Genomic DNA, 11,540 nt, shown 5'->3' on the forward strand with positions numbered 1-11,540 from the left:
AAATAACGTATTTTGGTGCAACCATTTCCTCTCGACTTGTTCAAAATCGTGTCAAAATCACTAAAAAATTGTTAAATTAGTTTTCTACCGAAATTATTCCATTATTTCATGCAGTTATAGTTCAAATTCCATTTATATCTAATAAAAATCTATAATTGCATTTAATCAATAAAAAATATCAAATGCATCCGAAAAATTTCCAAATTTTGACATGAACCAACATGTGTTGTATGTTGCCTGTACAAAAAGATTTGAAGGCACTCCTTAATTCAAGTGTCACTTGAACACCAAATCTTATTGGCTCCTTTCTAACTTCTATGAATCCTTCCAGGAGATTAGTCGGTTTCTAAGCATCATAGGTCAGAAATTGGGCGAAACGTTCTCAATTTTTTACCACAGCCTACACACATAATATAATGACATCTTGACAAATCTTGTGATTTTCAGATTTCGTTTGGTTTTTTTACAATTTAACAACCATTGAACCACAGGTTCGTGGTCGTGTTTTTTAAAAACAATGTTCAAAATTTCTTTTCATTTTCTGGTTGAGACCTCAATCCGGTCTCCATAATATGAATATGATTTTTTCACTGATTTCAATCCATTATTTCAAGTACTTGCAGTTAAAATTTGACTTCAATCAAAAAATTCCTATTAGTGCAAACAAAGCATTAAAAATCCCAAACAGACCCGAAAATAGACCAACTTTTAATATGTATAACCAAATGTCCTACGTGGGGAGTAGAAAAAGTGTGGAAGCTGTTGGAAGGAAATTTTTTTTTTGTTTGCCGAGTGCCGCCAAAAACACTCGGCGAAGTGTTGAGTTTGCCGAGTGCCTCTAGGATGGCACTCGGCAAAGTGTTGAGTTTGCCGAGTGTCCGGACGAGGCACTCGGCGAACTTTTGAGTGTGCTGAGTGTATGCGGCTGGCACTCGGCGAATCACACTTTGCCGAGTGTCGCGCGGCAAGCACTCGGCAAAGGTGTAACGGCCGGCCCAACCTGTTAACGGACGACGCACGTGCGACGCACGCGCTGCTGATTTACCGAGTGTGTCTTCTTTGCCGAGTGTCGAGGAGTTGTTTGCCGAGTGCCTGTTTTTTGGCACTCGGCAAACCTCCTTTTTGCCGAGTGTTTTATGTTCGCCGAGTGCCTCATTGTGTACACTCGGCAAAGACGGTGTTTGCCGAGTGCCCGAGAAAATGCACTCAGCACACGTTTTACACTCGGCGAATTTACTGTTTCCGGTAGTGCGGGGATAATTCCTTCGTGACGAAAGTTCGCGCGTTCCTCTCCTTCAAGACCTCCCTGTTAACTAACAGTAGCAATGATCTGAGCGCCTTCCTGGGCACACCTTGCTGATGGCCCATCTGAATCCACCTGTCTCGACCGAATGAGTGGCTTACCAGCTTATTGGGTTGAGTTGCGGGTAAGGGATCCATGCACTGATGAGTCTCCACAACCTCGCCGTGTACTGGCATGTGTCAAGCAGGTGGTGTGCCATTTCCGATTCGTGACGACAAAGTGGGCATACAACATTCCTTGGCCAGCCTCTAGCCGCCAATCTGTCAGAGGTCCAGACTCTATTCTTGGTCACCAACCATGCAAAGAACTTGCACTTTTGCGACGCCCACGGCTTGCAAATAGCGGTTTGAGTTTCATTTTGATCGACTCAGCAAACTGGGCACGATAAGCAAAAGATGTGGAGTACTCTCTCGAAGCAATCCATCTCCATCTAATGGTGTCCGCGGAGTTAGGGTCTAGTTGCACATTTTGGGTGATGCCCCAAAGCTCTACAAACTACTGAAGGTGGATGACGTTGATGTTCGAGTTGGTATTGATATCCCTAATCCACTGATTGGCTCTGAGAGTATCCCGTAGGCATCTATTTTTCCGCTTGGAGATGGCAAAGACATCCGGTGCAATGTCCGTTGGCCGATGGCTTCCTGTCCAGCCCGAGTGCTAGAACGAGGTTCTGGCTCCATTCCTGATTTGGATTTTCGTGGATGCTGCAAATAGTAGCTTGTCCGTCTTATCACACGGCGTACCTAAGCCAATCCAAGGCTTGTCTGGCGCCATCCATTCCTGCCAAAGCTATCGCAATCTGAGAGCCCTCGCGAACTTTTGAAGGTCGAGCAGGCCAGCACCACCCAATTCCATTGGCCGAACGACAGTCGGCCAGTTAACCTTACATTTCCCTCCAGAGATGTTGCGTCGCCCACCCATAGGAACTTTTTTCTGTATTTATCTATGGATTCGAGGACTTCTTTCGTAGTGCTCGTTGCCGTAAGTATGTAGACGGGCTGATAGGACAGGATGGATTTCGTGAGTGTTACCCATCCTGCCTGCGTTATGTTGCGACCCCATCATCCCGACAACTTTGCTACAGCTTTGTTCGCGAGGGGCTGGAAGTTGACTTTCCATAACTGCCTGACAGCCAGCGGGAGCCCAGTTTGCTGGCTCCCAACTCCTCAAAACTGCTCAAACCATCCATGGAAGTAGTGATTTGCTGGCTTGAACGATACTACACAATAGGAATTCGTATCCGGCTGGTAGGATTGAGAAGAAGCTGTCTAAAGTAAGTTAGTTGGGCACCGGCATGACGTGGCATGGATTAATTCCTGCATGCCTCTCCCAACTTATATGTTGGGTTGTGTGTTGGAGCAGCACGCTTGGCTTCTACTCCTTCCTCCACGCTTGGCTTCTACTTTCTAGAACAGCTAAAATGATGTATAGTATATATACGCTATATCTAAGTTCATGTATTTTCTAGAACAGCTAAAATGATATACGCTATATCTAAGTTCATGTATTTTCTAGAACAGCTAAAATGATGTATAGTATATGTACGCTATATCTAAGTTCATGTATTTTCATCTCCACGACTCGGCCTTCTTTGGAGGCCTGCGGATGCCAGAGTTCGAGCCCTGACCGGCGGCACCACCCTTGATGCATATTGCCAACTGAGATATGCTCGGTTCCCTCCTGTTATTTTCGTCTTGTTTAGAAAAGGCACACACTCAGCGAAATCCGCTCCAGCGAGAAAACGTGTGCACTATAGCAACTGTATTCAGCTGCATATATCGTGCAACTGTATTCAGCTGCATATATCGTGCAGGACGAACACCTGATCAGGAAGATGCATTAAGGATGTGTTTGTTTGCTTATATCATTTGGTTCATGTATGAAATGGTTCAAAATAATAATAATCTTTTCTGTTTGATTGGGTCAATTATATCAATCCATCCATAATGAAGTTATCTCACTTAATACATTATTTTACTAATAAAAGTGAACCATATGGTACAAGCAAATTGGTTGAACCTCACCATCTAGGATCATCCATACATACACCATGTGGTCCATGCAACCAAACACACTCTAAATATCGCCACTAGATCATCAGGCTACACGCGAGACCCATAAAAAAATACAAGAAGAAATTAGCTACGCAAGGCTATCTGATCTGGATAAGATCCCGGAAACATGCTTGCGTTAGGGCGAAGAGGAGATACCAACAGAGAAGGGGATGGATGGTCATGGAAATGCATATGCATGGAAGAAGCTACACGTAGGGCACACACTACTACAAAATGATTTATAGGCGTGTCCCTTTTTTTTCTAAGGCCGGCTCAAAATATGACCCGCTCCTACAAACATGAGCTTTCGGTCCGTCCTTGAGATGCATTTGCAAGATCGGGCTATGGGAATAGCCACTTCTAGAAATAGGGGCTATTTTCAAGGGGGCAAATAATCTTTTCAGGGGTGGGTGACGCCATCACCTGCCTTTAGAAATGACCCCATTTCTAGGGGTGGCTCACCCCGTTGCCTATCCCTGCAAATGCTTTTTCAAGAGCGGGCTACGGGGCGAGCCGTCCCTGAAATTTTTTTGAGTATAGATAAGATTAATCATCCGCTCGGGCCCATCTTATCTGTTCTACTGACACCCCAGGCCCGTGGCTACGTGCCCCTGCAATCGCAAGCGCACCTAGCGCACAAGGCCGTGGTTGGCCGCCCACGGCTGCAGGACACAGCAGGCAACACTAGGCTACGTCTGACGTGTGGGCACCTAGCTGGGCAAGCCGTGAGTCGCCGCCCGCCCACAATGCAGGCATCGCCAGGCCGCGGCCGGCAACCCTAGCCGCCCGTGCGGCCACGCTAGGCAGCCACGCCTGCAGCGAAGTAATTTTGACAAATGATGTATTTTTTGCCTTATAAGAAAAATAGTGTACGTGATGCTCTAATAAGAAAAATGATATCTGCAATATGTTGTACAAATTTGATATTTTATGCACAATTGCACAGCTCTATGGGAAAGGTAGTGAAACAATAAATTAATCATTGCATCTATTCTTCCCATAGAGTTGTGCAATCTTGCAGAAAAAATGTTAATCTGATGGATGAACAGTTTTTCTGCAAAATATTTTTGTATAAATTTGATATGAGCAGATGATGATGAATTATGCCCTATTCTTGTTGCATGATTGCATAGTTCAATGGGAAAGGTAGTAATTAGTATAGCACTAGTTATGCAATCTTGCAGAAAAAAGAACGCGATGATAGTTTGGCCCCTATTTTTGGTATGGTTGCACAGCTTGATGGGAAAGGTAGTAAAGTAGTGAAATAATCATTGCCTCAACTGTTCCCGTTGAGTTGTGCAACTGTGCAGGAGAAGGCATTGATCTGATGCACATGGGGTCGTTGTTTAGCTTAAAGATTTAAATGACCTCTCCGTATCCATTTATGTCTCCCAAATCAGTCTATACGAGGTTCCATTACTTTATTTGTTTTTACATTTTGATCATACAGGAACTGTTGAGATGAGGCTTCATTTAATCTGATGCAATTTAATAGAAATTTTTGTAGGATAAAATATACCCATTACATATTTGAACAATACCCCCAGTGCAGCCTACTGGCACTTGCTTCGCCGACGATCAAGTCCCCGAGCTCATTACACAATCGCACTTACGCAGCTCATTACACAATCGCACTTACGCTACAACGTGGTACTTATGCCCTTTGTGTTTCAATACTGATTTTATTACTTATTATATCATACTCATGGTTGTTGATAATTGCTAATGCAGTTTGTTTCACTAATCGAGTAGTTACAACAAATAATAACTCACATAACCGAAGAAGTTTTATGGTGGTACCTGAATAAAAAAGTACAACACAAGGTAGATTTGTGGTTTCTTTGGCCATTAATTTCAGGAATCAATCGTACAGAAACTGGACAAAGTTAAGAGCAGACTCAAGGCCATGCGCAAGCAAAATTCTGGTGAGAGGCTTATTGTCCATATCCATTCTATTGCGGCACAACAAGCCGCATGTAATACTGTGAGAGGCAGGCACTGAGGCAAATAGAACGTTAGACGACACACATTTTTTCACACTACAGTTACTTCAAGTTGAAAACTTACGATGCTGACGTGACGGATGTGACACAGATGCTTAAACAGATATCACCAGCATATGAATTGGAGATTGTATTTAACCTAAAATTAGTCATTATTTGTATAATTTTTTATGTAATTGAATAAAAAGTCTTCTAATACTTTTGGTTTAGGCCAGTTGGCTCCAAGATGCACTCTATAATAGCTTCATGCACATGAACTTTAGTCTAAAAGATGTCATACATCAGGAACTGGGGCAGCTTGGCTGGATATTCACAAGACCACACTCGCATCGAGTACACATGGGTTTTCAAAGCTGACATTACCTTATCATCATCCAAGACTTTGGTGAGAATATTTGGAGAGAAATTTATCAACATACCCTACAAGGCTAAGGATAGTGCACACATATTTGCACTACATTATGTCGATAGGTTCCTAGGAGTTAGCATTATTGATGTTAATCGTACTGCCTACATCATGTGGATTTCAAGCCATAATGTGGATGATGTTTAAACTACCTCATTTATTTGTGATCGACTCTGTATGTATTTATGTTGTAATATCAGTGTGAACATGAGCGTTGGAGCTTCAAATTTTTTTAAGTATTTTGCTATTTTTTATGATTTAAACAAATTCTCGGCAACTGAAAAATTGGAAAATTAGTAGTAATACCTAAAAGAGGTCATGAAATTCCGTAAATTTGCGTGGATTTATAGCTTATCTGCATTACCATATCATAAAAGATTCGAAAACATTCTACACAAAGTAGAATGTACAATGTTCATGGACTCCTAAACTTCTTACACACTATCTTATATTAACCATACTTTGAGGTTTGCACACTCTTAGCCCTTATATATTCTAAAATATGCTTGAATAATTTTTTCCATGCATTATACTTTATTATAACTTGAGTGTAGGAGTTTCACATTTTTAAAGTATTTTGCTATTTTCTATGATTTAAATAAATTCTCGACAACTCAAAAGGAGAAAAGGAAAACGATTACCAAGGCGGGTGGTAACTTCACCCGCCCCCGGAAACATTTTGCAGGGGTGGGTGATGCCACCACCCACCCCTGATAATTGTTTCAAGGGGCGGATTACGTCACCACCCATCTAAAAAATCATTTCCACGGGCGGGTGATGCTATCACCCACCTTTGCTAATGGCACCCTGTATATTCAAGCTGGCCTAGAGATTTGGCCAAAATTCTCCATTTGCATGCACGGCACCATCAAGTTGCCAAAATTTTGTGTGACCACGCACACCCTTCTCCCTCCGCTCCAGTTGAGCCCCCACCGCCAGTGTCCTCCACTCCGGCGCATCCATCACGGCACCTCCTCTCCTCGCCGTGCGGCCCCTATGCTCTAGCTTGCCTCCGCCACTGCCGCAAGACGCTAGCCCTCGGCTCCCCCACTCTAATCCGCACTGGCTTCTCCACCAACCCCCTCCGCTCCGGCTCCCTCCGCGCCGTCCACGCTTCCTTGCGTCCTGCGGTCCCCGGCCAGCCTCCTCCTCCGCGTCTACCCGACCCACAATGCTAGATCCGACGGTTAGTTTTTTTTTCAATTTCGTTGATGATTATGCATTAAGATGGTGTTTATTTATAGTTTCGTGAATTTTGATGCATTAAAGTGATGTTTTGTTTAATTTCAAGAATAATGATAATTAAAGTGATGTTTTTTATAATTTCATGAATAATGATGCATTAAAGTGATGTTTCTTATAATTTCATGAATTATGATGTTTTAAGGTGAAATTATTATTAAAGTTGATGTTTTGTGGAATAATCTATCCTATGACAATTTTATTTGAATAGTTTGGTCTAAGTACGACTAGTCATCGTTCTTTTGGCCCTGGGGTGGCGATTGTGGGGTGGTCATCACTACAATTTTGAGGAGCCACTATTGTCTCATCCTCTATTAATTCACTTCCCTAATTGCATCATTGACTTGCCAACTGACGATTGAAGCTAAGGAGCAAAACACAACATAGTAATATTCTTTTCTTGTAATTATTTTTTATGGTACTACACATCAATAATTCCTAACTTTACTTAAATATAATATAGGTTATCAACCCTGTTAGATGGCTCAAAGATATTGTTGAGGATCTAGGTGGTACTTCTTCTTTGGTGCAATCTGAGATTGTTGGTGCAAGGAACTTTATGAGAATGAAGATCTTTTTTGACATACCTGCTTGAGGACAGGCAAGATCAATGGTATAAGTTACTGTGTGAGGTCAAGAAACACCAACTAGGTTGACTTTTGAAATGTCTGATGTGGATGCCTGCCTACAACAGATTAAGGATCATGGGTACATTGTGTGACTTCTCATATTTTAGAATAAGGGTGCTCGAGGAGGGAGAATGCAATGTGGTTGTAGCTTTGTCAGGTGAATGAACATGACATGATATGGAACATATATAATCATGATTTTATATCTAGTTATGGTACACGTTTTAACTTTGGTCGTGTTATTCTCATCTTTTAGGATATATTTGGTCAAACCATTGCGTCAATGAGCATTCATGCGATTATGGCTCAAATCTTGAATGTGTTGAAATTATAGTTACACCGATGGAAAGCTGATACGCACAAGAGATCCTAAGTTCCAGGCTATCTCAGTTTCTAAAGGACAATGGGTTTTACCTCTCTAGCTCTAGGTTCATCTTAGTTTCTAGAGGACAATGGATTTTAACTCTCCATTGTTCGAGATTTATGGCAGAGCATGTGATTGTAGATGCGAAGTGTTGGAGAGTGCACTAATTCATGCTCTAGTTTATATTGATGAAGTGTTAGGCTTTAGGATTGGAGATATTAACTATATTCCATATCTAAAGAAGCATAGTGAAATACAAAATATGTAGCATGGATGTACTATACCCTTTTCATCTAGATTTGAACTTGTTACACTAGAGACCTTAAGTGTGTGTTTGTATGAAGTTGTTATATATATCTTGTTTGCATATTAAATGTTGTGTTTGTATATTTATTTGACTAGTGATGTTCATTGAGTGTTATAGAGAACCAAATTTTAAAAGTTCAGCAAGGTACTCCCTCCATCCCAGAATATAGCTACTTTTAGAGTATTTGGGACAGATTAAGGAATCATGTAAAATGTCTCATTTGCCCCTAAGCATCAACACTGGCCATCCCGCTCACCACGCACTCACGTGCACATACCTTCCCATGTCTGCCATAGGCTAACCATCATTGCCAGCGGATTGTGTTGGCGCGCCCGCTAAATGCACAAGCAATCATCACGAAAATTTTACCACCACAATTTTCATTAGCGCCAAAAATTTCTGGAACGCGCTCACCTGATGGCCCACAACAGTAAAAAAAATCAAATGATTACGGCACCAGGATCATTAGCACCTTTTTTTACTGATAGGACATCCAGCACACAAAAATTAACACTCAAGAGGTTAAAAAACCCATCCAGGCATCCACCTCATAGAGCTCCCCTACCATCTCCTATACGGCCATTTCTTCAACACCTCCATGAAAACTCTCCTAGATCTAAATGTACCAGCAGGAGAGCAAGGCCAGGAAGTTTAAGAAGGTGACCAGGTCCAGGAAGATGGAGTCGTCCCTGAAGAACATGCTGTCTAGGATGAACAAGGCCACACTACCCATCATTTTGATCTGAACGAGCAAGCAGAAGATGAGGATTACCATGATGAATCAGGTATTTATATTGGCAATCAAACATTTCACTGCAATTAGTAATCACAAGTTATCATAATTCACCAATGGATGAGATCATTATTTTTTTCTTTGTGGTCACTGAAACAACTATACAAAATGACAACTGTCCTTGAACATTGCTAATACTGTGTGTGGCGGATCCACTTCGGATCTACTTGATTAAACATGATTAGCCGCATAATACGCGACGCTCATGCCTAAGCCGAGTAAACACGAAGTGCCGTCGGATTTCTTCCGATTTAACCACTTGAACAGGACCATTTTAGCAGACTCACCGAAGGTGAGCGGTTCCAGAGAATACAACAAGTCCACCGAGTTAACAACTTAACCACTTAGTTTGGTTATGAAATAAACATCAGAGTTTTACAAGGTTTCAAGAAAAACAACAGAAGGTAAAACCACTAGCGGAAGCAAAGCGTCGGGGTCGGACATCTTTGGTGAGGCCAGCCGGGACATCACTGATCCCTCTCCTCGCCGTCCGAGGAGGGATCCCACTCGGCTGTCCAACCCAGAGGAAGCTGGGGCGGCCAAGTACCAGCGGAAGAAGGGTCGGGAGTAGCAACTTCACCTAAAAACAGGAGCCACAACAAGGCTGAGCTACTAAGCTCAACAAGACTTAACCGACAGGGAGTAAAGCTACTCCACAGAACTAGACATGCAAGGCTTTTTTGCTGAGGGGTTTGTTTGCCAAAAGCACTAAGTAGAACCCTATTTTCAAGTTTTAGCTCCGGTTCTAAGTTCATTATCCGGTCTAAGTTTTGCAACCTATTCTACGCAATCATAGAATCAACCAAGGTATGTATATATCAACAAAACCATGTCATGATCAGATTCCTCATTTACTCAGGGTGACATAGCGATCAAGCAGTCTCAAACTGTGAGAGGCAGACGAATCGATTCGAGTTCTTTAACCATGCATGGTGAACCTAACCTCACGGCATCCGCGCACCCGGAGGTCGCTTCCCGTGTCGGCCTTCCCCATCAATCCCCTAACCCGTTCGGGCCCATTTCCTTTGGTGCAAGGTTCTACAGACCCGGCCTCTGCCGTTCTGCGACCACGCATGCCACCACGTGCGACATCCAGCAGGGGAAACTCCGTTCCAAGAACAATGGGGCGACCGCTCACGTCTAGGTTCAATCCGGTACTAGGCTTCCTCATCCCATACTAAGTATGAGGTTAGTACTTCGAACACTTGATCACGAACACCACCACTGTCGGGCCTTAGTCAAGTTTCATAGATAGACGGGGCAATCAACCGACCACCAAAGAGTTACCCAAAACCCTGCCCCGTCCATCGTCCTTACAGTTGTAACAGAAGGGTAGACATCCAACTCCTACAACTCGCGAGTGACAGGGAATCACTCGGCTTTTACCGTTTCCTGTTTAAGCAAGGCATCTACTCGGTCCAACAGCTAGTGTTCAGATCATGGGAGCTAGTTCATGCATCTAGGGTTCCAACCAACTCCTATACGTAAATGCACAAGCATGTTTAAGGAAGGCATGCGCAAGTTTGGAGAACACAGGGGTTTCATGCAACCGGGGCTTGCCTTCGAGCAAGGAGGAAGAGAACTGCTCGACTTCTGGGGTGGCTTCGGCTTCAGAGGGCAGGAGCTCAGCTACACCGTCGTCTTCTGGCGCCGGGTGCAGCTCGTAGAAGCCGTCGGCGAGGCGCAGCTCTACATGAATGCAATGCATTAGTTAGCATAGACGGTTATTTCAACAGCAACCCTTGCAAGTCTGAGCCCAGAAACTCGCGACAAAAAGCAGGAGGGTGGGAAGGTTCAAGGGAGTGGGTGGAGATCAAGAGGTAAGGGTCGGAGGAAGGGATCTTATGATCTGACCCTTAACCTAGAGGATTTGGTGTGCTAGGGGTCCTCAGACTCAATGCTGAAAGATCCCCAAGTTTTACACATACACCCTCAGTTCAAAGAAAAAGATACAGCCAAGCCCTCGGGCGAGACGGAGAAGGGTCGGCGGAACAGACAGGGTCGGGCGAGACGGAAAAGGGGTCGGGTGGATAAGAGGGGTCGGACGAGGCGGACCAGGGGTCGGCAGCTTACCTTCTTCCTACAAGGAACGCTTGGGGTCGGGAAGAAGCAGACTTGGGCGGAGGGGCTAAGGCTTTGAACAGCGGCTAGGTCCGGCAGTGCCCCGGCGACGGCGGTGCTTCTTGTGGATAACAAGTAAGCTCTTACGCAGCACGGAGGAGCAAGCGGCTGGGTGGATTGGGGAAAGCGGTGTGGAGCGGAGAGGAGAGTTCCTTAGGGACTTAGTGTGGTGGCGCTAGGAGCTCGAACAGGGAGCAAGTGAAAAGGCGGAAAGGCAGCAATGGCGAAGGGAACTCCGGCGGGGCTCGCGCATTCCCTTTTATAGTGGCGCGGGAGTGAGCAGGGAAGCGGCGCGAAGGCCGGGGAAGAGGCAATGGA

This window comes from Setaria italica, chromosome III (genome assembly GCF_000263155.2).
Source record: "Setaria italica strain Yugu1 chromosome III, Setaria_italica_v2.0, whole genome shotgun sequence".
In the NCBI taxonomy this organism is placed as follows: domain Eukaryota; kingdom Viridiplantae; phylum Streptophyta; class Magnoliopsida; order Poales; family Poaceae; genus Setaria; species Setaria italica.